General features: G+C 42.1%; 1 protein-coding gene across 1 annotated transcript in view; it reads left to right on the top strand.

The window, feature by feature from the left end:
* Positions 1-24,828, top strand: part of GRIP1 (glutamate receptor interacting protein 1) — a 677,260-nt gene that overhangs the window by 178,572 nt on the left and 473,860 nt on the right. The gene's annotated exons all lie outside the window — the stretch shown is intronic.

Raw genomic sequence — 24,828 nt, 5'->3', positions numbered from 1 at the left:
TTCTGTATTTCAAGGTGTGGGGTGTCCTTACCCAAAGACCTAAATAGATGATAAAATCCTTCATGAGATAATATTTTTATATACAATCTTAGAATTTAAATTCCCAGCATTTCGTACAGTTCCTGCTTTTTGTTGTTTTAATTCATGACATCAGTCAGCAGCTCAGGTCCACTGGTTTTCCATCTGAGGTCTGTGCTCCTTATCATTAGGACCGATTTTTTTTTTCACGACTTCTGGTTTTCTATGCTATTTATTATGACCAAAGAGAGAAAATCTGAAGAAATCTGCAAATGTGCCCTGCTGCTCACTCCAAGATTGGACCCACTGTCCAAACTGAAGTCTTGGCCAGCAGGCAGCATCGTTATATAGTGGTTTGAAATATTTGTTCCATAACTGATGTACAAAAGTCTGGGTTATGGAGAGGTTGAAGACATGTCTATTAAGATTATACCACAGTGCCCTCTAGCCTATATAGCAGGAAGAAAAATGTTTCCCCTTTCTGCTGTTCATTTCTGGAGGTACATTCTTTAGCAACAACCTTTTGCTGTAGGCAGACTAAATATATTTGTTAGGTAAAGGATACTAATTTTCTGTTAAGTACCCCCTAAATGTTTTTTTTTAAAAATATATATAGCAGACATCAATTCACTTTCTTAAAGAGCCACAGCCTTCTTCAGAAGGAGTATCCAATACTCTTAAGTGTCAACAGGTGAAGAACCGTAGAACTACAGTGTGTAGGGGGCTCCATCCTTCGAGCTGTTTGCTTGACTGAGGAAAAGGAGAGGAAGAGTGTCACCCCCATACCTTTCGTCCTGTCCCACCTTCCCTCCCGGCCCCCAAGGGAAAGCAGCAACCCATAAACTGTGTCCTTGAGTGTGGCAATGACAGGCATGCTTGGCACTATCTAATTATCATTGATCCCTAATTCATTATTGTTTATTACTCACCGTCTCCTCCTTCATATTATTTCGGGAGAGAAAAAGAAATCTATAGGTTTAAGCCTTCCTGTCTATGTTGATTTAAGTTCAATAAATAGACTTTAAAGAGAAAATTTTAGTATTTCCTAGGATCTCTCTTTGATTACTCGTTTCTATGGTTTCTTCCTCACCTCCCCTTCAAAGAGAAACCTTGAAAAACGAAAACTTTAACCCTAAGAATTTCACTAAGTGAGGTCCACAATACATATTTTCTTCAGACTTTAAAAAAAAAAATCTCTAAATTTATCTCTAAAATCTCTAAATTGTAGAAGTAGATGAACAGTAGAACATAATTTATTCTGCTCTGTCACTGCATAACCTTGGAAGTTTTCTAGAAAGGCAGTCTCTTTCCCAATTATAGAAAACATTTAATGGGAAAAAACATTTTCCCTGAGGTTTGCAGTACATACAATTTTTAACTTAAAGAAATAAATCGTAGTACATTTACACTCTTCCATAAAGTACTACGATGAATAATTAAAATAGAACTAGAATTGTCAAAACAAATAGTTAACTACGGATTGTGGTATGGTGCTCTTAATTCTTTTTCATTTTTTGTTTATTCATTTGCATAGCATAGTAATAGGCAAAGGACTTCCCAGTCATTAAATGCGAATTAACAAGAAAGGTTTTTAATGGGTATTTTGGGCTCATTTCAGATTTTAGCCAGTTATTTAATTCTATACTTTTCTCTTGCATTTGCTCTGAAAAATAGCAGGAAGAAAAATATAAATAATTGTATAAATAATGAGTATTTAAAGGTGAACAGATCAGAACTCCATGGCTTGAGAAATTAATTTTTCACATAGACAGGACGCTTTCCCTAGTGCTCGATTGTGAGCATTGAAGAAATGAGGATTTCAGACAGGACATGCATCTTTACTATTAAATAATTCAAAAGCAGTAAAAACGATATACATTTAGGGTCTTTATATTTCATGTTGATGTATAAGCTCTTAAAACACCAACACTATTTCTGTGTCTGTCTCCAAATATATTAAATGATTTCTAAATGAATTTTCCCAGAAGACTGTCACTATTCCTACATTAGGTCATTGGGGCCAAAAACTGCAGTTCACTCTCACTTTCTGCAGACATGTCCTTTGCGGTGTCTCCAAATAGCCTTACCTGGTGACTTTAACTTTGGGCTGGTAAATTAACCTGGCAATTTTTACGTGCCACTGCCTAGTCCTGGAACAAAGGACTGGGCATAGGATGTACATCCCTGAATGATGTCTGGGAGCCTGTTCAAGTGACCTTCCTGTATCCCTGTGCCTTCCTAGGGTCTTTGCCAAAATCACTGCTCAGGCCAGCTAGTTCTCAGAGGTCTGTGCCTAATGTCACATTGCCAGGGAGAAGTTTTTGTCCATACTGGTATCCTTATTTAAGCTCACAAACTATTATTATGATCAAATTGTGCTAAGTAGTGGAACCTAAATCCAAAACAGGGAACTGTTGAGAGTGGGCAAAGGGATGGAGTAGGGAGGTGGGAGAGAGGGAAGGAGTCTAACCCTACCTATTCAGTGTCCCTTGGATGTTTGGTATGTATTATTTCACTGAATCATCGCAGCATCATTGTAAGGAGGTAAAGAACCGGTTCCCCAGTTTTGCGAGTGAAAAATGTTAATTGCTTTCCTAGTGTTACTCTTGACCAGTGAATCATAGATCTTGGATGGCCAGACAGGTATTTTTGGCTCTAAATCTCCTGTTTTCCCCACCTACGCACGTGTTCAGGAAGTTTATCTCAGGAAGAAATCTTTACTTTTGTTGAATGCACTACAGTCTTGAGAAGACTTTGTGCACAGCAGCGATCCCCAAACATTTGTGGAACATTATCTGAGTACAATTGTGGAACATTATCTGAACCTTCCCCTCATTAATGTTGTGATAAGGTAGCAAAGAAGTAAGAAGGTTTCCACCTTCCTGTTGTTCCCTGTCTCTTGTCCAATACTGGTTTTCCCTTAGGCCAGCGATAAGGTTTGGACCTGTGGTATAGGTATTATTGGCAGGGCAATTACTCCTCCCGGGAGAGCGTTTCAGTGGCTCATTTGAAAGGTCAATCCAGATTTATTAAGTCTAGCCTCCAGCCCAGCCGTCCTGAAGTAGCCCTGAGTTCAAGTGCTTTTGTTCTTTGCCCTCAAGGCAAGCTCTTGAATGTGCATTATCTTACCTTTGTGAGGCTCTCCCACAGCTTGACTCCCCTGTCCCCCCTAAAATCGGAATTTTCCACTGAGAGATTATGTTTGCTGTAATCCACAGGGTCTCAGGCATCATAAGGACAACCAAGGGAATCACGTAGGACCTCCCTTTCCACCAAATGTCACACACAGGGTTGAATGAAGCCATTCCTCCTGTCAGCAAGAATGACAAGTCTTAGGCTCCATTTTGTTTTCTTCTTCTTCTTTTTTTTTTTTTTTTGCCTATTGCTTAAAATAACTGAGCTTTCTTTTATTTTAGCTCATTGTGTGAAATTGCAGATGTTTACTCGTTTCATTCTTTCCTTTGTTGAACTAACTCCCCCTCTAATGGATGTGTTTTGTTTTCAAAACAAAGCTCTACATTTCAATTTGAATGGCTCCCTCTGATACGATAAAGTTCTGTTGTTTTACTTACATAACCAAGATTTCCATTCATTTTAAACGTTAAAAAAATGATCTAAAAGACAAAATTTCCATGCAACGTATATAAATATCCTGGTCTGCTTTCCTCCCGTGTCTCTCCACTGCCCTGGGGGCAAAGTGTGGGGAGTTGGGGAAATGATGGGGCGTTGTCCTCCCTGCTTTAAAAAAAAAAAGCAAAAAAAAAAAAAAAAAAAAAAAAAAAACCCAAACAGGCAGGGTTTAAGAACCAAGACCAAAAGTATTTTGTTTTAGCTTTTAGAAACGGGTAGTTATCTACCAAATATCCATTCTACTTTACTCCCAGAGACCTGCCCCCTCCCCAGTTGGCAATAGGCCCAGAAGATAAACACCCTTCTTTCCCAGCTTATCTTGGTCAGTGAGATTATGTGGATGGCCACTGCTGCGGGTGGGCTTCGGGGAAGACGCTAAGGTCATCGGACTCAACTAAGCGCCAGAGAGGCTTGCGTTTTGGTTCTTTCCTTCTTCGTCCCCTTTCTGCCTGAAATGCCATGTCTGGATCTCCCGGGCCACCACGGGCATCAAGGATGAAAGCCACGCGGAAAGATCGGGCTCAGAGTCACAGGTGACTTGGGAGCTGACTTGGAACAAGCGAATATTGCCCACAGCATTTCCTTCATCTGCACGGGAAATCAACTGTCTTGTTGAAGGCACAGATTTGGGGATTTGGGGGGGAGAGTCTCCTTTTTTTTTTTTTTTTAAGATTTTATTTAATTATTTGACAGACCGCGAGGGAAGGAACACTAGAGCAGGAAGTGGGAGAGGGAGAAGCAGGTGAAATCCCCCCCCAACCCCCCCTTCCCCCACCCCAGGTGCTAAACAGAAAGCCCCATAGGGGGCTTGATCCCACGACCCTGGGATCATGACCTGAGCCAAAGGCAGATGCTAAATGACTCAGTCCTCCAGGCGCCCTGGGGAATCCCTGTTCTGTGCCGGCAGACCTAGTCATAGCTGATACTGTTTCTCTAGCTTCTCTGGAGGTGTCATGCAGAAAGATCAGGTCACCGTGCACCCACCTCTTCTCTTCTCCTAACTCCCATCCCCTCTCTTTCTTCTCACCATCTCTACTGGCATTTGAGAGGACGGTCTCAGTCAGGAAGTGCCTGTCTGAGAGTCACGTCCCCAGATGGGTCCTGCCCAAGAACATCTGCGCAGCTCTTTGTGCGGTTCCCTCCTTTGTTCTCCTCGGAGCACAAAGATTTCACAGCGACACAAACTGCAAAGTGAACTCACTGCAGTCCTTGTGGGTGGGCCGTGCAGGACAGGCCGGTTGTTTGGGGTGCACGAGCCCTTGAGGTCTAGAATCTTCCCTGTAGTAAAAGCTACCCTATAGCTGGACAGGGTCAGAGTTGCACGCAGGTCCGGGGCACAGTTTGTTTCCAAGAAGGTCTCCGGGAAGTCCAGTGTGTCTTCCCTGGGTGAGTGCTTCATGGACTAGCGAGCGAGACAGCCCACTTTACCCCTACCTTTCCGTACCTGGGGTCTCTTACCCAAGAGACCCCTTACTCTTGGATAAGAGACCCCAGGTACAGAAAGGCCTTCCTGCAGCTTTCTGTGGGGTTGCCGATGTCACAGAGAACAGACATCCATTCAGCCCTGATTCAGCCCCGATTCAGCCTGGGTAAGTTAAAGGAGTTATTTGGTGAATGGAAAATAAAACCTCCCAAAGAAGCAGGAGGGACTTAAACGTTGGCGGTGGGGTGGGGGTGGGGTGGGGGTTGGAGCGAGTTACTTGGGCCCACACACGAAGGGAAGGCCATGGATGCCACGTGGAGAAACAAGACGACCCCATGCCTTTCTGTGCCACATTCCGTGGCGGAAAGGATGACGCTGTCACATGCATGGTATGAAGTCATCCCGCTGTCTCCTCCCGCCGCTGTCAGGATCCTTGATGTTGAGGCCTCGCCTGTACTTCCGGTCTCAGCAGCCCGATCTCTGTAAGCACAGTCTGTTACTCCTCTAGGCGCTGAAGCACTTGGCTTGCTTGTCTAGAGTAATTTCAAGGTAGATTATTTTTGTTGATAATAAACACACTACATTGGGCACAAGCTGGACTAGGAAAGAGTATCATAAAAGGAAATCTGTGATGATAGTGGGTGGTAAGTTGATAACGAACATCCTAACATTAAATGAACATCCCAACATTAAAATTATGAGTCTCTCCCCCACACATAAAAGAATGGGGTTGGGGATAGGATAAAGTTGGCCTTATTTGTCATAGACTTCATTATAAGACAGAGTATAAATGTTACATGTATACATTTGGGAGGCAGCATCAAGAGCTTGCAAGAGGTCCAGAGAAAAGCAGATGCAATTATCAAAAAATTGGGACGTCCACACAAGGTTGAAGGAGTCAAATGTATTTAGCCTGAAAGAAAGATGATTTAATAATTGTTAAAGAGGGCGCCTGTGTGCCTCAGTTGTTAAGTGTCTGCCTTTGGCTCGGGTCATGATCCCAGGGTCCTGGGATCCAGCCCCATATCCGGCTCTCTGCTCAGCGGGGAGCCTGCTTCTCCCTCTCCCACTCCCCCTGCTTGTGTTCCCTTGTTCCCCTATGGCTGTCTCTCTGTCTGTCAAATAAATAAAATCTTAAAAAAAAAATTAATTGTTAAAGAACTGTTATTAAAGGCATCACTGACCCATGCACTCTCTCCCCATAGAGAACATAAATAAAAGGAATTGTTTAAAATAGAGGAGAACACAGGGATTTAGATTAAGTATTGGGAAGCATCTGTTGAAAGCATCATTAAAGGAAAAAAAATGTTGCAAACTATAAACTGTTATTGAGGACGTATGGGGACTCTGTCTCAAGACACTAGTGTGCTGCTCGGAACGCAGACGGTAGACTCAGAGCTGGTTTTGAGTCTCTGTTCTTGCCTTAGCTGACATGCTTTAAGATGATCTTTAAAGTTTCTACACTTTGCAGGATTTGGGGGCATTATGGAATATAGTATTTGGACAAGCATGGAGGTGATAAAGGTGATAGAGAAACATGATTTCCCCCCTTAACTTCTGAACTATCATTTAAGATTTTATAGCTCAAGGGTTAGCCCATGTGTTCTTGTCAGTTTTGATTATTTTTCTTCATTTTTCAAGGATCTGGCTTTTATAGAAAAATAGATCCTCACATTTTGTGGCAGGTGATTATTATTACTTGGTTTTACAAAGCCATGCTGCTGTGTGTATGTGTTTGGATTCATACTCCGTGAACAAAGCAATAGAAGAAAGGTACTTCAAAATCAGTGTCAAGAGAATTAGGAAGTATATGTCTCAAAAAGAAATCACGGGTGTGAAAGGAACACTACGTGCCTGAGGCTCAGTATTAATTTCCCCTGTTTTGCCATACTAGATCTTTTCATGTTACCAGGATTATTGTCGCTTTATCAACTCCTGGTAAAATTCTCTCAGTCGTGGAAGCACTGGTCTCTCTGATCTCAGTGTACCATCGTTGCCAACGCCTTCCTGTTTATTTGTATGTTGTCTTCTCGGCAGGCATTCCCAAGCTGCTGATTGCCTGCTGTGGCTGTAGTCTCTGGGTCCTAATCAGTGGAACAGAGTAGGTTTTTCTTTCCTAAATGATATTTAAGTATGTGCAGATGCAAAGCTAGTGTCAGTTCACTGCATTGCCAGAGGCGAATAAAGAAGGGGCGGAACTGCCTTGACCCCCAAGAGTCTTAGACTGGGACGGTTTCCTGGCTCCGTTGTGGAGCGCGATTCCTAGCTCTGAGGGCAGGGTTTCGGAGTACTTTCAGTGAGCCGTTTCCTTCGTATAATAAAGAGAGCAAATACCTATTGAGTGTCTTCTAGGTACCAGGTATCTATCTATGTGCTGTATGTGCATTGATTCATGTCATCTTCCCCAAAGCAGTGTGAATTTGTCCTAATGATTATCATTCCCATTTTATAGATAAGAATATGCAGGCAGAGAATACAAGCTGCAAGCCAGGATCTTGAGCCTGCTCGCCAAGCCTCAGCTCCCCGGCCGCTCTATGTGAACTGCTCGCTCACCGTTGCTGGGGAAGCTGGCATTTGGAAGTGTGTGAAACATATCCTGACACATTCTAATTATTTGTTCCTTTATCATGGGAATGTTTTTGAAATTCTGGAACCAGAAAACTGCCAGCCTACCTTCCTAATCCTTGTTTCATGACACTTAACTTAGAAGACAGAGTTTATTATGGATGGCTAACTTGGAACTCTCTCGATTCTGAACACAGCGTCCAGACTTAGTGGACTTTCTTCAGTCTGTGGAAACTGTTTTTCCTGGCTGTCTTTTAACCCCTTCCTGCCTTTATGTTACCGGGACCTCATTCCACAGCTATCTGTTTGAGGAGTGTCCATGCTCATGCACACAGGTGTCCCAGATGACAATGTAGGAGCCCGCTTTTGCTAGGAGTCACAGAACAGGGACTGATGCGGTTTCTTCTGTGTGTGGTGGGGAATCCAGGCCCACCAAAGACTTTTTTTTCTGGGGAGGGGAGGCACATTCCTGAGAGGTAGTATTCTCCCAGTCACTTCTGGCTTGGAGCTTTAGCTCCCATTGACGTCTTGGTCTCCCCAGATATTTTCTTCACTGTGCTCCACGTTAACCTATACCCAGCTTTTCAACTCTGTATTTGGCTGATTCCTCATACAAGGCATTTTTAGGCACAACAGACTCCTTTGAATGTTTGGGAGCTATGGGAGACAGATAGCGGTTCTATCATCACAGCACAAATAACCTAGAATTGAATTTAGACCTTCCTTTCCCTCAATGTCCCTCAGCCACACTCCATCCCAGAAAATTTTTTCACCAACCTCCCTTGTCAGAGACTCCAGAATCTCGCTCAGCCTCCCCACCCTCCAGTTCCCTCTATACTTCAAATTCAGTTCTCTCACAGCCCACACTTCAGCTCCAGGCCTATCTTTGTCTGTCTAAGGGCTCATTACTATCTCGCTGAACAGAACGCCCACTGAGTCTCTATCAGGATAGGAGAGATGACCGTGACTTTGGAGTTTCATCCCGTCTCTCCCTCCTCCATCCCTTCTCTTCACCTCTGCTTCGTCTCTGAACATGGAAAAGATCGGAGGAGAAAACACATTTTTTTCAATGATCTGGATTTTGACTTTCCCATTAGTTGGCAGAAACTGACTACAGTCAGTTTGAGTTTTAAATACATTTATTCTTTGGGCTAAACTAGCAACAAAGGACTATTAACGTTATAATTAAGAGACATAATAGGAACCACAGGGTACTACAAGACATGTGGAGCCTCCCTTCTTTCTGATAAACCAACGCTAATGTGAAAGGAAACCAGTAGCCTACTTCCATTAACCGCAGGAGGTAGTGGGAGGTCTGGGGCTACTGTTCCCTTTGAGGACAGATCCTTGAATTAGGCAATGGTTGATAATCGAATCTCATTTTTGCTTATTAACAGTGCTCAGTAGAGCATGCAGGGAGCTTGAGGCATATAGGTCTCGGGCAGAAACAGGAGAGAGAATGGATTCAAACCAAGGGAGGCTGTGATAGCCGATGGCTGTCTTGGCATCTGAGCAATCGGAAGATGTGTGCCCAGAATGGATGTGTCTAGGCAGTCTGTGGTCCTGGAAGTCAACGGTCTGGCAGCCGAAGCCAAAGTACACCTCGGTGGGGTGGAGTGTGTATGTGTGTGTGTGTGTGTGTGCGCGCACGCACACGCGTGCTGGGGCTCAAGGGCAAGCACCAAGGGCACAGTCAGGCATGGCAGAACTACATGTGAGGACCCTGTTCCTTCCAGGAGAATCACAGCCATGGACTGCAGGAGAGCAGCACGACCCTGAAGCGGGGAAGGGGTTCCATAGGGTACAGTATCTGAGCCCAGAGCCTAGGATTCCAGTCCTAGTGGGAACCTTGCTTTATTGGTCAGTATAGAACCATGATTATGAAAAAAAAAATGATCACAGTAGCTAGAAGAATTGCTGCTGGGAGGCTTCATGGATGCATACTGCTTGTCCCTTGCGAGGTCTGACAGTTTAATTGAATTACCAGGTCTGTGTCTTCTGATCTAAATCTGGCCACTTTCGTGATGAGCTCAGGAACCAGGGAAGGCTTGGAGTGTGAGGACCAGGGAGGTGAAGGACATGGAAAGGCGGCAGGGCCAGTGATCACAGAATGCCATTTAGAACACATCGTAGGATGCAGGAGAACCTAGCTTTCCTTCTGGCTTGTAGACAGCTGGAAAGAACACTGTGCCAGTCCTTACAGTGAAAAAATCAAAAAGCCCATTAAACTGCAAGAACGCCTCCCTTGAAGGGTGGCAGAAATTGGGGAAGTACACGCTCTTTTAATGGTTTTTCTCCAGGAGCTTGAGTGGACACTCACAGAAAAGATGGAGAAAGAATCTTAAAAGTCTCCTCTCTGGATAAAATAAAGCAGGAAAGGGAGGTACTCTAATTTTGCCTTGGAAATGAGGAAGCAAGGTGCAAAGACTTCTAAGGGCTGAGTAGTTGGGGCTGAGGGGACAGTAGATCCAAAGGCCCAGAGTTGGGAGTGGCTTACTTGGTGAGCTGAATAGAGAGGAGGCTGGTGTGGCCACAGCAGAATAAGCAACTAGTCAAGTAAGGAGAGGTTAGAGAGGTCAGCAGGGGGTACCGATTGCCTAAGGTCGGGTGAGCAAATGGGCTAAGACAAGAAGCCACTGGAGGGTTTAAGCAAGGAGTGATATAACATGACCTTTGGTTTGAAATGATCCTCACAATAGTTGGCAATTCCCGGTGCAGTTCAACATACTCTTGACCATACAACCCTGCATTCACACTCCGGAGTGTTCCTCCTAGGGAAATGGGAGGTATGTTTGCACAAAATCCTATGTGTTCATGCTCATAGCAGCTTTATTTGTAAAAGTAAAACATTGGAAACAGCCTAAATGTCGCTCATTGCTCAGTGGGTGAATGGAAAAACAAACTTTGGCACATCGAGGGCAGGAAATACTGCTCATGATTAAAAAGAAAGAACAATTCACCTACGACAGTTTGGATGGAGCTCAAGGACATTGCTGTGAAAAAGGCTAACCTCAAAAGGTTTGTACTGCATAATCCCATTTATATGACATGTTCAAAATGGCAAAATTATGGAGGTGGAGAATGGGCGAGTGGTTGTCGAGGGTGAGGTTTGGGGTCGCCCGTGACTGTCAACAGTAGCACAGTTTTGTATCGATTGTGATTGTGTTTGCACACATCGGTACATGTGGCAATATTTCAAAGAGCTATAGAGTAAAAAATGAAGACAGTGGTGAAGTTCTAATGAGCTTTATAGTTGAATGAATAGTATCGCACCGATATCAACAACTTCTCTCGTTTGATAATATACTGTGGACATGTAAGGTGGTATTATTGGTAGAGCTGGGTGGAGGGTACACAGTCTCTCTGTACTGTTTTGGCCACTTCCTTCTGAGTCTAGAATGATTTCTAACTAAAGTTAAAAAAGGACTCCCTGGCAATTACGTTGAGTCCACACTGAAGGAAGAAGGGGCAGCAAGGAGACCACCCACATGAAGGATGACGGTGGCTGGGGCTGGCGTGGAATCGGTGGTGAAGCTCCTACCCGTCCCTCCTGGGCTGTGCAAAGGAGCAGCTTTTAGAATTGCCAGACTCCCATCCATTTTTGCTGTCATCTCCGGATCCAGTCTTCTGCCCATTGCTGATCCCAGCCAGAGTGAGTGCTCCTGCCCTTGATGATGCCACTGATTCTTGCCTTACTGTGCCAGAATTGCCTGAGCCTTCCCAGGTGCTTGACTTTTGTCTTTTGAGCTCTATTTTCTCTGCTCATCTACCTGCCCCATAGTGTCTGCGCTGGACTGTTCTCCACAGGAGGTGGATCGTATTTTGCTCTTGCCTCTTCCTCTTTCTTGGGAGCTTCTAATTCCCTTTCCACATCCATGGAGAAGAGTTCACCTTGGGTATATTTTCCAATGAGGGTCCTCATCTCTCAGCTCTTTCCAAGACACATTCCCAAGTGAGAGAAGGAAGGAAACCCTCTGTGTTAAAGCATTGTCCTTCCTACTCATCTAGTGTTATGGTAGGTATCCTCTCTTAGGATTATGGCTAACTCAGTGATCTTTAGAGGCTCAGTTCTTCTCATTTCCATTCCCTATGATGTGGAGGATGTAGTTGCCCCACTTGTATTCTTGGCAGCCAATTCTTCAGACATCATTTTACTATCAACACACTACCCCAGGCCCTTCTGGTTTTCTGCTGGGAGATAAATGCCTTCTCGTTATTTCTGGCTGCAGCCAGGCCCTCCGCCTTCCCAGCCTCCTAGAAGCATATGCTGAAGGTTCTGTGACCACTCAGATATGAACACTTTTCTAGGGCTGACAGTCCTGCCAGGTCCTTGATACACAAAATTTACATTAAATCCTTGAGCGGTTCTGGACCAGTGAATTGTAACTGCAGCCCATTTCTTAGTAAGGTTATGGGAAGCCTTGTATGAATTTTGAATCATCATTGGCATTATATAAAAAAAAAAATTGGGACTTTTGCCAGTTGCTTTCCAAACATAGATTCAACCTTTATGCAGAAATAAAAAAGCTTTGGCTTGCTTTGAGATCCCTCAACTTCTATTCCATTAAAACAAACTCTTTATCTAAAGTCAGCATGACTTGTAGGCTCCTTATAACAATCCCACAATAGCTACTAGAAAACCAACTCTATAGTTTTTAGAGCAGCATTAAAATATAGCAACACTTTGTTTCCCCATTTACCCTTGAAATCCATATGTTCTCTGTGATGTTACTGAAGTCTTTAAGAAACACAGCATAAAGTCATGGAGCATTCACTGGTAATCCTACAAGACGATAGACCCACAGTCTTAGTTCTAATTCCCACCCTGATGCAGTTCTTTCTAGACGTGGCACTTCTGTTACCCTGTTCCATCCCCTGCCCTCCTGCAAAAATTTATCTTTAGTCAGATAATTTATTTTTCAGATCTAAAGATGGTCGAGCCATTAACATGTATAATAAACTTATTTGTATTCTAGTTACAATCATCTGAATTATTTGCATTTAAAATTTTTTCTCTATGCCTGCTTTTCTAATTTTAAATTCCCTGGTGCTCACTCTCAGGTACAGAGCAGATAATAGTATCTAGTTACAGGTGTATCACCGCTGAACCCCGTGTCATCTTTCTCTGTCACTCAGACTAATAAGGAGGTTCTTTAACATTATTACATTCCAGTTTTATCAGTGTTAATCTTCTCCATCATCAGTATTTTCTCAAACAATTAGAGTTTTTTCAACCTCAATTATACCTAAATTCAAATTTATCCAAAAATTTTAATGTAATTTTGCATCCAACAAAATTGAATTTTGAATGGTCTCGAAGTAACTATTTTAAGGCAGAATAAATTTGTAGATCGAGCATTGGCTTTCAAACAAAACTGGTCTGCACTGGAATCCTCATTTTGCCACCAAATGGCTGTTCTTGTGAGCACTAAGCCTCAGATGACGCATCTATGAAATTTATATAATAATATCAAGGGCTGTATATGTAAAATACTTAATACAATGCATGGTATATGATAGGCCCTCAATAAATGACTGTGATTATTGTTACAATAATACTGTTTTAGTATACTCTTGTTACTTTTGCAAACGTGGTTCCTAATTCAATGATATGAAATTAGGTTAGCACCCATCATAATATATGGTGGCACTTGCCGTCATTCTCTACCCAGGAGCATAGCTCAGGCCCCATAGGTGTCACACATTTGTGGTTAAAATATCATACAAATAGCATAAAATTAAACTTGAGAAAATTAGTATTATGTAGCATATTAAAATTTGGAGGTCAGTTAACTCTATTCTGGTCAGATATATATAAAGGATATATGCCTTTGCTTACATAACTGACGATGTAGCATAGTCACTTTGACTTTTACAGCTATATTTTAAAATATTCAACATATAACATATATTTTAAACATATATTTTATATAAACATATATTTTAACATAACATATATTTTAAAATATTCAACATGTAACATAGAATAGGTAAGGTTTAGTATTGGATCACAGTTCTTCAAAATCTGTGACATTGTTAAAAAAAAATTATTGCGTGCATTCTGTATACTTGAAACGAGTAGACTTCCAATAGAACAAGTATGGCAGGGTTGGAACAAATAGGTTTGATACAAAAGTCTGCTTTATTCCCATGGGTGAATCCTGTTCCTTCTTAGAACTTCTCTTTTCTCTAGATCGACTGTGTTTTCTAGCACTACTTCTTCATTAACATCCCACTGCAGTTATATAAGACTCAAATGTTTATTCAAATGTAGTCTTCAAAGCTTTTAGGGTACTATTCCTCAGATCAAAATATGGCTTGATTTGTTTAAATGTGGCTTTTCAAGTCTGATGAGAAGGATTGTGTTGCTCAGTAGAAAAACATCACAGAAACAAGATTTTTATTCCTATTAGTAAAATAGGAACTTGGGAATCTAGTTTTGATCCATGGTTCTCAACCCTGAGTACACATTCCTATAACCTGAATAGGCTTTAAAATTCTCAGTTCTTGGAACCCACCCTTGGCCAATAGAATCAGAGTTACCGGGGGTGGGGCCTGGGCTCTGGTTTTATTAAAAACGTAAGGAATATAGTCAATAATATTGTAGTAACTTTGTATGGGACAGATGGTAAACACTTATTGTGGATGATCATCTCATCATGTATATAAATGTTGAATCACTGTGTATTATACATCTGAAACTAATATGATATTATATGTCAACCACATTTCAGTTAAAAAAAAAAAAAAAAACAAACTCTCCAGAACCCAGATGATTCTCCTGTACACAGAGGACAGAGAACTGCTGATTTAGGCCTGTCCTTATCTAAATTAAATTTACTCTTAATTAAAGTAGCACTTTTTTGATAAGGAGGCACTGAGGAAGAAATATCTTCACACAGTAAAAATCTTTGGTTAAGGAGAAGCAATGTAATTGGGAGTCACCTCTCTGTTTCTTTTAGTAAAGGGAGCTTTAAAGTTTATAAACAAATGTTTATAATTACCATCATCACATCTTAATGGTTAATTTCTTAAAAAATTTGTATCTTAGAATAACAATACATAGAATAGGGTAATGCAAACACACTATCAGATATATGTCCTAGTTCATTCAAGTGCTATAACAAAAATACCATACCCTGAGTGGTTTATAAAAAACAGAAGTTTAGTTCTCACTGCTCTCGACTCTGGGAAGTTCAAGGTCAAGTCACCGGCAGATTTAATGTCTTGGTGAGGGCTCATTTTTCACAGATGGTGGTCTTCCCACTGTGTCCTCATGTGGTGGTAGGATCAAAGGATTTCTCTCCCATGCGTGCAGACTCCACTCTCATGACCTAGTCACCTCTAGGTATCATCACCTTGGGGGTTAAGATTTCAACATATAAATTTTGGGGGAACACAAACATTCAGTCTATAATAAAGTGTACCGAATTTTCAAGGCAGTTAAAGGCAACTAAATATCAGATGTACGTATCATTGACACCTAGGAAAATTTCTAAGCCTTAGTAGTCCTTATTATTTCTGAATACTGGTAGACTTGAAATGCAACCTTTATTAAAAACATGTCGTACTCTAAGGCCAAGACTTCAAAGCAGTTTAATCTCCTATGCCGACATAGTTAACAAAACCAGAGAAACAGAAGGTAAGATCAAGTAAGACCAGGAGGAAGATACCCATGGTTTCTTATTCATTAAATAAGAAACTCATCATAAGCTCATCATTAAAATGATGAGCTGCCAGCTAACAGTGATGGACTCCTGGTATGTTAGTATTTTAAGCACCTTACGGAAGGATCTCATTCGATCCTATCTATGAAGTAGGTACCATCTTATCACATTTTACCAATGAGAACATTGAGACCACAAGGAGCAATTTTACATTGACAAATGCTATATAAACATTATCATTAGTAATTACAATTAGAATTCTAAGCCTTCTTTCTCAAAAATTTCTAAGCCTTAGTAGTCCTTATTATTTCTGAATACTGGTAGACTTGAAATGCAACCTTTATTAAAAACATGTCGTACTCTAAGGCCAAGACTTCAAAGCAGTTTAATCTCCTATGCCGACATAGTTAACAAAACCAGAGAAACAGAAGGTAAGATCAAGTGGATCATACACCACAATTTTAATTGCTTTGCATTCTCAATTCCCCAACTTTCAGGATTTGAAATTCATTTCATATCTAACAAGTGATACTGGATGATAGTGAAGTAAGTGGAAAGAACACAGGGGAACTTGAACTTCTTATTCCAACTCTCACTGTGGGGTGTTATCTTGCAAAACTCCCTGAACCTGTTGAGGCTTCATGTCTGTGCTGTCAAATAGAAGGAAAGTAGTGGGAACAGCTGTAATTAACAAGGACACCACTACCCGCTGTGGCTCTTAACAGTCTTATTGTCACGGTCAAATGAGATTATTTGTCAGAGTGCTCTTGGCTATATAATGATATATAGATACTAGGTTTTCTTATTATGATTATCTTGTTTTTATTGTTCCTATTATTATCTTATTATTTATGCTTATTATTGCCACAAACCCAAAATGATCCTGCCTTTCTGAGCAGACAGAGGAGAGGATGAGAGATTGCCGGGGACAGGAGCCAGGCTCAGGCGTCTACCCTTGTAAGACTGGTGGGAGATTTTAAGCTTAGGAACATGAACGCATTTTCAGTAGGGAAATCTCTTAATTTGCTTTCAAAATAGAGAATTTTTACTGGAGGGGGAGTAGAGATGGGGGAGATCATAACTGGGCTTGAGGAGTAAGTGGAAATTAAAAAACTAGAAGCAGGTGCCTGGTGGCTCAGTGGGTTAAAGCCTCTGCCTTTGGCTCAGGTCATGATCCAGGGTCCTGGGATCAAGCCCTACATCGGGCTCTCTGCTCGCAGGAAGCTGCTTTCCTCTCTCTCTCTCTGCCTGCATCTCTGCCTACTTGTGATCTCCATCTATCAAATAAATAAATTTAAAAAAATAAAAAAATAAAAACTAGAAGCCATTCAAGATTATCAGTCATTATTAATTTGTCAGTCCAAATGCACAAATTTTCACTTTTAAAACTAGTGATTTCATTCTATTTATTATGAGCACTGTCGCCTTAAAAACCTCTATTATATGATGTAAAGATAATCTTTTCTTTCCACCCTTATTTTATATCAAGGCCCATATTAGGTTATGAAATTAGCTCTCAGCTTAATAATTTACTTCCAAGTGAGTATTCTCACTTGAGTTTGAAAGAATCCACACTAAAATATTAATAATACTGTGTGGCACTACGACACACGCTCAATATTTGCTTAGAGGAGGTAGCAAACAAACTCTAAACCTTGCAAATAAAAATAATCTTATTTCCGATATTGCTTCATTATGATTCAGAAAATTCCATTTTTAGATATTATGAGATCTAAATTAGTGTCATGCGTGTTCCTAACGCGGCGAAGCAGCTCCCAGAATTCTGTTGCTCAGCCTTTTCCCCTCTGATTTTCACATGCTGATATCAGCACGTTTGATTCTGCTTTTGACCAAGAGAGGGCCTGGCCTTTGGGGAGTTGGGGACAGCAGGGTTTGAATCCCAGTTTTGCCACCTTTAGGCTGCGTGACCTTGTACAAGCTCCTTGGCCTCTGTGAACCTCGGACTTTTTCATGAAGTGCGAATGACCGTAGCCACGTCATGTCAGGAATTTGTTGGGAGGATTGCATCAAGAGTGTATTGTAAAAGGCCTTCCTGTACAATACACAAGAGTGTATTGTAAAAGGCCTTCCCAACCCCAGTGTTGTCTCTGGGGCTTCTTCCTTCCTTCCTTCTTTTCTTTCTTCCTTCCTTCTATCCTTCCTTCCTTTTTTTCTTTCTTTCTAAAGATTTATTTATTTGACAGAGAGAGACACTCAAGAGAGGGAACACAGCAGGGTGAGTAGGAGAGGGAGAAGCAGGCTTCCCGCCAAGCAAGGCTCGATCCCAGGACCTGGGATCATGGCCTGAGCCAAAGGCAAACGCTTAACAATTGAGCCACCCAGGCACCCTGGGTTTCTTACTTTAAAATGGGGGGTTTTCCCAGGGAATCAGGAGGAATTAGATTTTGCTCTGGTTTGTAGGCATCGCCAGGCATCTTTCCCATCTTCAGTTTGGTAACAAAGTTGTTATCAGTTTAAGTCTTTATAGGTTGGACATATAATGTACATATTGGAGGATTTTATTATTATTGTTATTTTTTATTTTTGTAAGATTTATTTATTTTTGGAGGGGGAAGGAGAATGAGAGAGAGAGCATGTGAGTGAGGGCCGGGGGAGGGGGGAGGAACAGAGGAAGAGGATCCTAAGCAGACTCCCCACTGAGTGTGGAGCCCAACGCAGGGCTTAGTCTTAGGACTCTGAGATCATGACCTGGGCCACAGTCAAGAGTCAGACACTTAACTAACGGTGCCACCCAGGTAGCTCCTTTTCTTCTTATTTCTATGTATTTTGATTCTGATTCCTCTAAAAGAAATTTATTACTTATCATAAGAAGATTCTAGAAAATTGGAGTCTTACTTTCTAGTCTTAGCCTTATTTACCAATGATAAATCCTCACGGATATAATGTTATTATTAGAGGCTGGAGAGAGGCAATTTCTCAAACAACTCTCTACTCCCTTGTGGCTGACAAGTTCCTATATGTCAGTGGAAGGTGCGGATCTCTGCTCCCTCTTGTAAGCAAAAGCACTAAGTGGTCTCACTAAATTATTAACAAAATACACAGGTCAAGCATGCAGCCTTTTGTCCTGCTTTTCCCCATTTCTTGACTCTGAAAAGTGCTATTGTCAGGTTGCCCAAAGGGTACTCCTACGTGGTTTGAGTCAAAAACCTGATCAGTTTGTTGCCAGAATATGTTGGAGAGTTAACATTTAGTAATTGCCATTTTTCCCTGTTCACACAGGCATATCAGAGTGACCAATGTCAGTGATCACAATAATAGCTACCATCTCTGAGCAATGTGCCAGCTGCTATGCTCATGGCTTGGCATGGTTTGTCTCATTTAATTTTTCCAGTCTCATAAAGGAGATACCCATTTTGTAGGTAGAGAATGAGAAATTTAGAGAAGTTGACCCAGGTCATCAAGCTGGAAGGTGACGGAGCTCAAACCCAGTCTACGCTTTTTCCCCACCATGGGAGATGGTATCTGAATCGGGACATCTTTCAGAGTGAAATGGGAGATCATTGCCATCTACAGCGAATGAAAGTCACAAACCAGAGCTTTTCCGTGCAGGCCAGACGTATATTTACCTGAAGTGTAAAACCCTCCTGGTGGGGAGCTTTTAATTATTGAGACAGTAAATGGAGACTCCGGAGCGAGCCCTTTCCAACTTCCTTCCCCCAAGATGGGAAAGCCCTTCGTCTCTCAACAGATCAGTTTTGGCTCCAAGGAGGCAGCCTTCCAGGAATGTGCCCACCGACGCAATCCCATGTAAGTGTGGTCAGGGCCGCTCCCCTGTCCCTCCCGGTTTGCATTATAGAATCTCAGATTCTGTGCCCAACGTCCGTCTATTGAGCACTGACCGTGGGTGGGGTATTCTGATGGGTACTGAGAATGACAATGTCCACGGTGAAAGCCAACAACGATGGAAAGGAGCGAGCAGAGCCGTGAAGGGGAGGAGGGGAGCAGGGGAGCACACGTGCGGGGGGGGCCCCCCCGAGAGTAGAGGCATCCTTGGGGCTGGTGAGGAGAGCCCCTGGAGGGGAGGGATGTGATGGCTTTTCGTGTGGAGAATGCTGTGAGGGCCAGAGACAGGACGGACAGCAGGGACTGGCAATGGTGGTTTCAGTTATCCGAGTAACATGACAAAGGCCAGGCCAGTGAGGGTGGAATGGAGAGCAGAGAAAGGAAGGACGCAGAGGGGGAAAATGAAGGTCACACAGAACTTGGTGCCTGGTGGCATGTGAGGGGAGAGAGGGAAAATCCTTCCTCCCAGTTCTCGCTGCTTACGTTCTTGTGTGTTTCTGTCCCTGCTTCCTGGAGCCAGAATCCAGTGTAAGTGTTTCTGCAGTTACGACCCTCGCAGAGAGCAGCAGGGTAGAGCAAGTGTTTAAAACAGCCAAAATGAGAGCATGCGGAAGGAAGGTGCTTTGGGGACTGAAAAGCAAAATATAAAATAAGCAGAAAATCGCTATGATTAGTACTAATAATTCTAGCATTCATTCTGGGTTTACCTTGAAAGAAAATGCCTCTGGTAAGAGTAGTTAATATTAAAATAAATATTAACTAATATTATATATTATATAAAAATTAATATTAAAACAAACATTAACTGATATTATATAATAATTAATATTAAAATAAATATTAACTGATATTATATATTATATAATAATTAATATTAAAATAAATATTAACTACTCTTACCAGCAGCATTTGATAACCTAAGTTTACAGATCAGGAAACTGAGGCACAGAGAACTTAGGCAGTTATTCAAGATTACAGCTGCTCAATGACCTAAAATGGATTTGGGTTCGGGTCTGCTGGCTCCTCTTACGGTCTCCGCCTACACCACTATTGTCAGACCCCGAGTACAGTGCAGGATTTCATCTGTAAGCAGGGTTTCTCTGGTGAATATGAGGTCTCCTGCCTGTAGACTCTGCCCCACCTGCCAGCTTTCCAGGCATGGTTCCCTTCTCCATTTTTTTTTTTTAACATGCCATTGGCTCAGGTGCTCTGACGTCCATGTTGAGAGAAGAGTGGCTTGGGAAGCGATGGCAGACTATGTTTCCATGGGGAGTGCAGGCCATGGGGCCCAAGGTCCAGGTCTCTGGTGAGTGTTTGTTGTTGAGGTTCAATACCTATCCTTTCAGCATGTCCCCAAAGGAACTTAAGAGAAGGGTGTCCATGCGGGCGATGGAAGGCATGAGAAGAAGAAGGGAGAAAAGGGGGAAGAGGGGCCAAGTGTACATAGGAAAGAAGAAACACCCAGAGGAAGACAAGCAAAAACTGAATTAATGGGGACTGGAAATAGGAATTAGATGCTCCCTGACCGGTCAAGTGGAGGAATGAATGAAAGGACCTTTTTTTGAGAACCCGCTGTGTGTCAGGCACACAGGCTTTTTCACATCAATTATCTCAGTTAATCTGACAACTATTACGGTCTTTGTTGACGAAAATGCTGATGTCTGTCCATTTTTCGATAGCTGTGTTCTTACACAAGCCTTCCCTTTCTGACAACCAACAGCCACACATATTGCAATGTCAAGTCTTTCTTCTTGCTGGGTCCATCAGTTCTTGGGGAGACAACTTTGCCAGGCAGTTTTCAAGCTGCTCAGTCTTCCACAGCTTTGTGCCTGACCCTTTCCCCGCTCCTTTGTAAAAATGTCTGGGGCTTTCATTTCTGCAATCCTTGGATTCTTTTAACAAGACCTTCGAAAGCTGTAAAACTCAATGGTACATGTGATGGATGGTGCAGGAGAGGTAGTAAAAAATGTTCACCATCGATACAGGCCTCCAGTTAGGGAACAAATAAGTCACCGGGATAAAAGGCACAGTGTAGGGAATGTAGTGTATGGCATTGTAACAGTGTTGTAGGGGGACAGACAGGATCTACCCTTAACGATGAGCATAGCCTGACCTATAGAGATGTTGAATCACTACGCTGTATCCCTGAAGCTAATGTAACATTGTGTGTCAACTACACTCAAATAAATAAATAAATAAATAAAAATTAAAGTGAATACAGGTGTGTTACATATCTGAAACTAGTAAAATATGGTCTGTTGTCAACTTTGCTTCAATAATTTTAAAAAAGTGGGTGCCTGGGTGGCTCAGTGGATTAAGCCACTGCCTTCGGCTCAGGTCATGATCTCAGTGTCCTGGGATCGAGCCCCGCATCGGGCTCTTTGCTCAGCGGGAGCCTGCTTCTCTCTCTCTCTCTGCCTGACTCTCCGCCTACTTGTGATTTCTCTCTCTCTGTCAAATAAATAATAAATAAAATCTTTAAAAAAAAAAATAAAATAATTTTAAAAAAGTGAACACAGAAGAAGAAAAGTTCTCCATCCCTACTGGGCCCTATGAAGGAAAAAGTGAATGATGGGTTAATAGAGCTCTTAAGTTATAAAAGTCACAATTATATATGCGTGTAATTTTTAGCATAGAGATTTATTAATTTGCATTCACATCATTAGAGCTAATTAGCAGCTTCAGCTTCTCCATCTATGCTTTAAAGAAGTTTACCCTTTACTTTCCTTGTGAAGCCTAGAGTCTGTCTTTACAGACTAAGGCTCAAAACTGTCCACTGGTATTAGCGTTCAGAAAAAGGGAGTTCTGAACTGTGGCTCTCTTGCCCCCTACCATACACGAAAGCTTTTGCTGCTGCTGTGGCTGCTGCTGCTTTTTTTTTCTTTTTTTTTTAAAGCAAGTCTATTTACCATTCATCAGATAGCCTATTTGGAGCAATATCTGTAAGAATTAATAAATGCAGAGAATGGGAGTGAAAGCTCCCTTTCGTTTTCCTTTTCTCACTTAAATGAGACACCTGTAATTTGCAGGAAGGGAAAGGAACAGAAGAGCAGCAGAATGTGCTTAAAAACCTGACTTCTTGTATTGAGCCACAGGTGCGAATTGAAGATGTTTTTCTCACCGCACTCCCCACGTACTTGGAAATGATGCTTGTAGGAGACACATATTGGATGAACCTTAAGAAACATTAACAAAAAGGCTATTTAATTTTTAAGGATTTGCCTATGTAATGGTATAGGTCAGTTAATTGACACAACGTTTTTTTGGGACTCTTTTGGTTAAGCTTGGGCTACTGTAAATTTGTTGTGTGCATTCTGCCATGTTCCCACTACTTACTGTCCACAGATGGCATTTTCTTCCTGTTACTTTTGCTCTATTCCAGTTGTAATGTAAACTCTTTGAGTTGGAAGCAGTATAGTCTATGTTTCTTATTACTATTAGCCACTGAATCCTTATAAATGATGTAAAAATTAGGTCCAAGAGTCAATCATGCACATCCTGGTTGTCTTTATTCCCTGGTTTTCCCTAAATGGTTGTTTGTTTCCAGCCCTAAATGGTTGAGAACGGATCGGGATCTCCCAACTGTGATGTTGATCGATGTGTGCGCTGACCGACAAATTCAACGTCAAGGCTCTTTACCTTCAGTGCATTCTCTGTTTTGTCAGGATGCATTTATTCTGGATCCCCTGTTAATTTCCTGTCAGTTTAATGAACATGAATATTTCTGACCTTCTCTAACCTAAAGCCTTCACCCACCCCCACTTCCCTTTCTCTCCCCCGATGATGTTACACCCACAGTTCTAGAAAATGTGCGGTTCTCGTGCTTTGTCTTCTCCCTCTCTTGCACACTAAATTTGCTCTCCGTTTCACCTACCCTTAGCTCCTTCCTACCTTTGCATGGCTGACCATGCCTTCGGAGCTGGCTTCTGCTCACTGCTCCAGCTTCCTATTTTGCAAATACTTAGAGCCCCCATTTTCTCCCCATATTAACCATTTGCATTTCTTCAAGTGAGCCTTGGTGTAAATACCTCCCGTACCACAAACGGTTGCCTCAGCCTTTGCTCAATTGGTGTCCCCCTTATTCATCTGAAATTGTCTCCGAGGTTTGGGTTTTAGACAGGCCTGCTACAGGCTCCCATGCCGTCTGTGCATATCTTTATTATAGCATGAATCATGCCATATTCCAGTTGCCCAAAATTGCCTTATCTACTTTTACTTATTTATTTATTTTTTACTTTTTAAGAAAGATTTTATTTATTTATTTGACAGAGAGAGAGAGAGAGAGAGTGAGCGCACATAGGCAGGGGGAGCAGCAGGCAGAGGGAGAGGGAGAAGCAGGCTTCCCACCAAGTGTAGAGCCCGAATTGGGGCTCGATTCCAGGACCCTGGGATCATGACCTGAGCCAAAGGCAGACACTTAACTGACGAGCCACCCAGACTCCCTCCCTACTCTTAGACTCCTGCATCTGGAATAGAGCCTGGCACATAAGCTTCAAGAAATATGCATTGAAAGTTGAACACTGAAAAAAATGAAGGAATGGATGAATGAATGAATCTTTTTTTTTTTTTTTTTTTTTTTTTTAAGATTATTTATTTATTTATTTATTTGTCAGAGAGAGAGAGAGCGCAAGAGCGAGCACAGGCAGAGAGGCAGGCAGAGTCAGAGGGAGAAGCAGGCTCCCTGCGGAGCAAGGAGCCCGATGCGGGACTCGATCCCAGGACGCTAGGATCATGACCTGAGCCGAAGGCAGCTGCCCAACCAACTGAGCCACCCAGGCGTCCCATGAATCTTATCACTAGTTGCTGTCCAATCCGTTTTGCCTTGACAGTGCCTCTTCTAACTCTGTTGCCATTTTTGTCAACCTTCCCTCACTGATCAGTTTCATCCAGCTCAACCTTTTATTTGTTTTTGGAGAGGCTATTTAGTTCAGTGCTGTTAAGTACAGTCTTTGGAAGTTGGCTGGGGACGGTGTGGCTTGGTTTGCTAGGTGTATGGCTTTGTCTGAATTACCTGGTCTCTGTGCCTTTATGTTTTGTTACCTGTAAAAGAAGGATAATCACAAGACCCCCTTCCACAGGGTTGTTATGTGGGTAAATTGAGGTAGTTTCTGTGTATCACTTAGTGCCTGGTGAGATAATAAATGGTAATCATAGTCATTTACTCACATAAGAATTATTTTAATTATTCCTAGCCTCCACATTTACAATTGTCTTTTTAAAAAAAACTCTTGTGAACGATTTCAAGCATACAAATAGGAATAGAGGTGAATACAGCAAACACCTGCGTACCCCTCACTGGTTTAAGAAAGGAAACAATAAACACAGTAAAAGCTACTTGAAGACCCTTCCCTTAATCACCTTCCTCCCTCTGCTCCTTTTTCTCCCTCCCTCCCTCCATCTCAAAGATAACCACTGATCAATATGTGGCGTTTATCATTTGTAGGTCTGTTTTTGCACGTTGCTCTGTGACTGGAAACCATGAAGACGAGATGAGGTACGATGCATTCTGCTGCTTCGTCAGTTACCCACCCCGCAATGCACTCCTCAACTCGGTGATCCGTGTTGCTTCTGGAATTATCACCCCAAAACAGAAATCTGATTCTCTGAAGTGTTCACAATCTCTCTTTTTTAAAGACTCGTTTTAGAGCAGTTTTATTGGACAGCAGAAGTGAGATGAAGGTACAGAGATTTCCCATATACTTCCTGCTCCCACCCATGCCG

This window comes from Mustela lutreola, chromosome 8, assembly GCF_030435805.1.
Source record: "Mustela lutreola isolate mMusLut2 chromosome 8, mMusLut2.pri, whole genome shotgun sequence".
Lineage (NCBI taxonomy): Eukaryota > Metazoa > Chordata > Mammalia > Carnivora > Mustelidae > Mustela > Mustela lutreola.
This window is presented reverse-complemented; position numbering and strand designations above follow the sequence as displayed.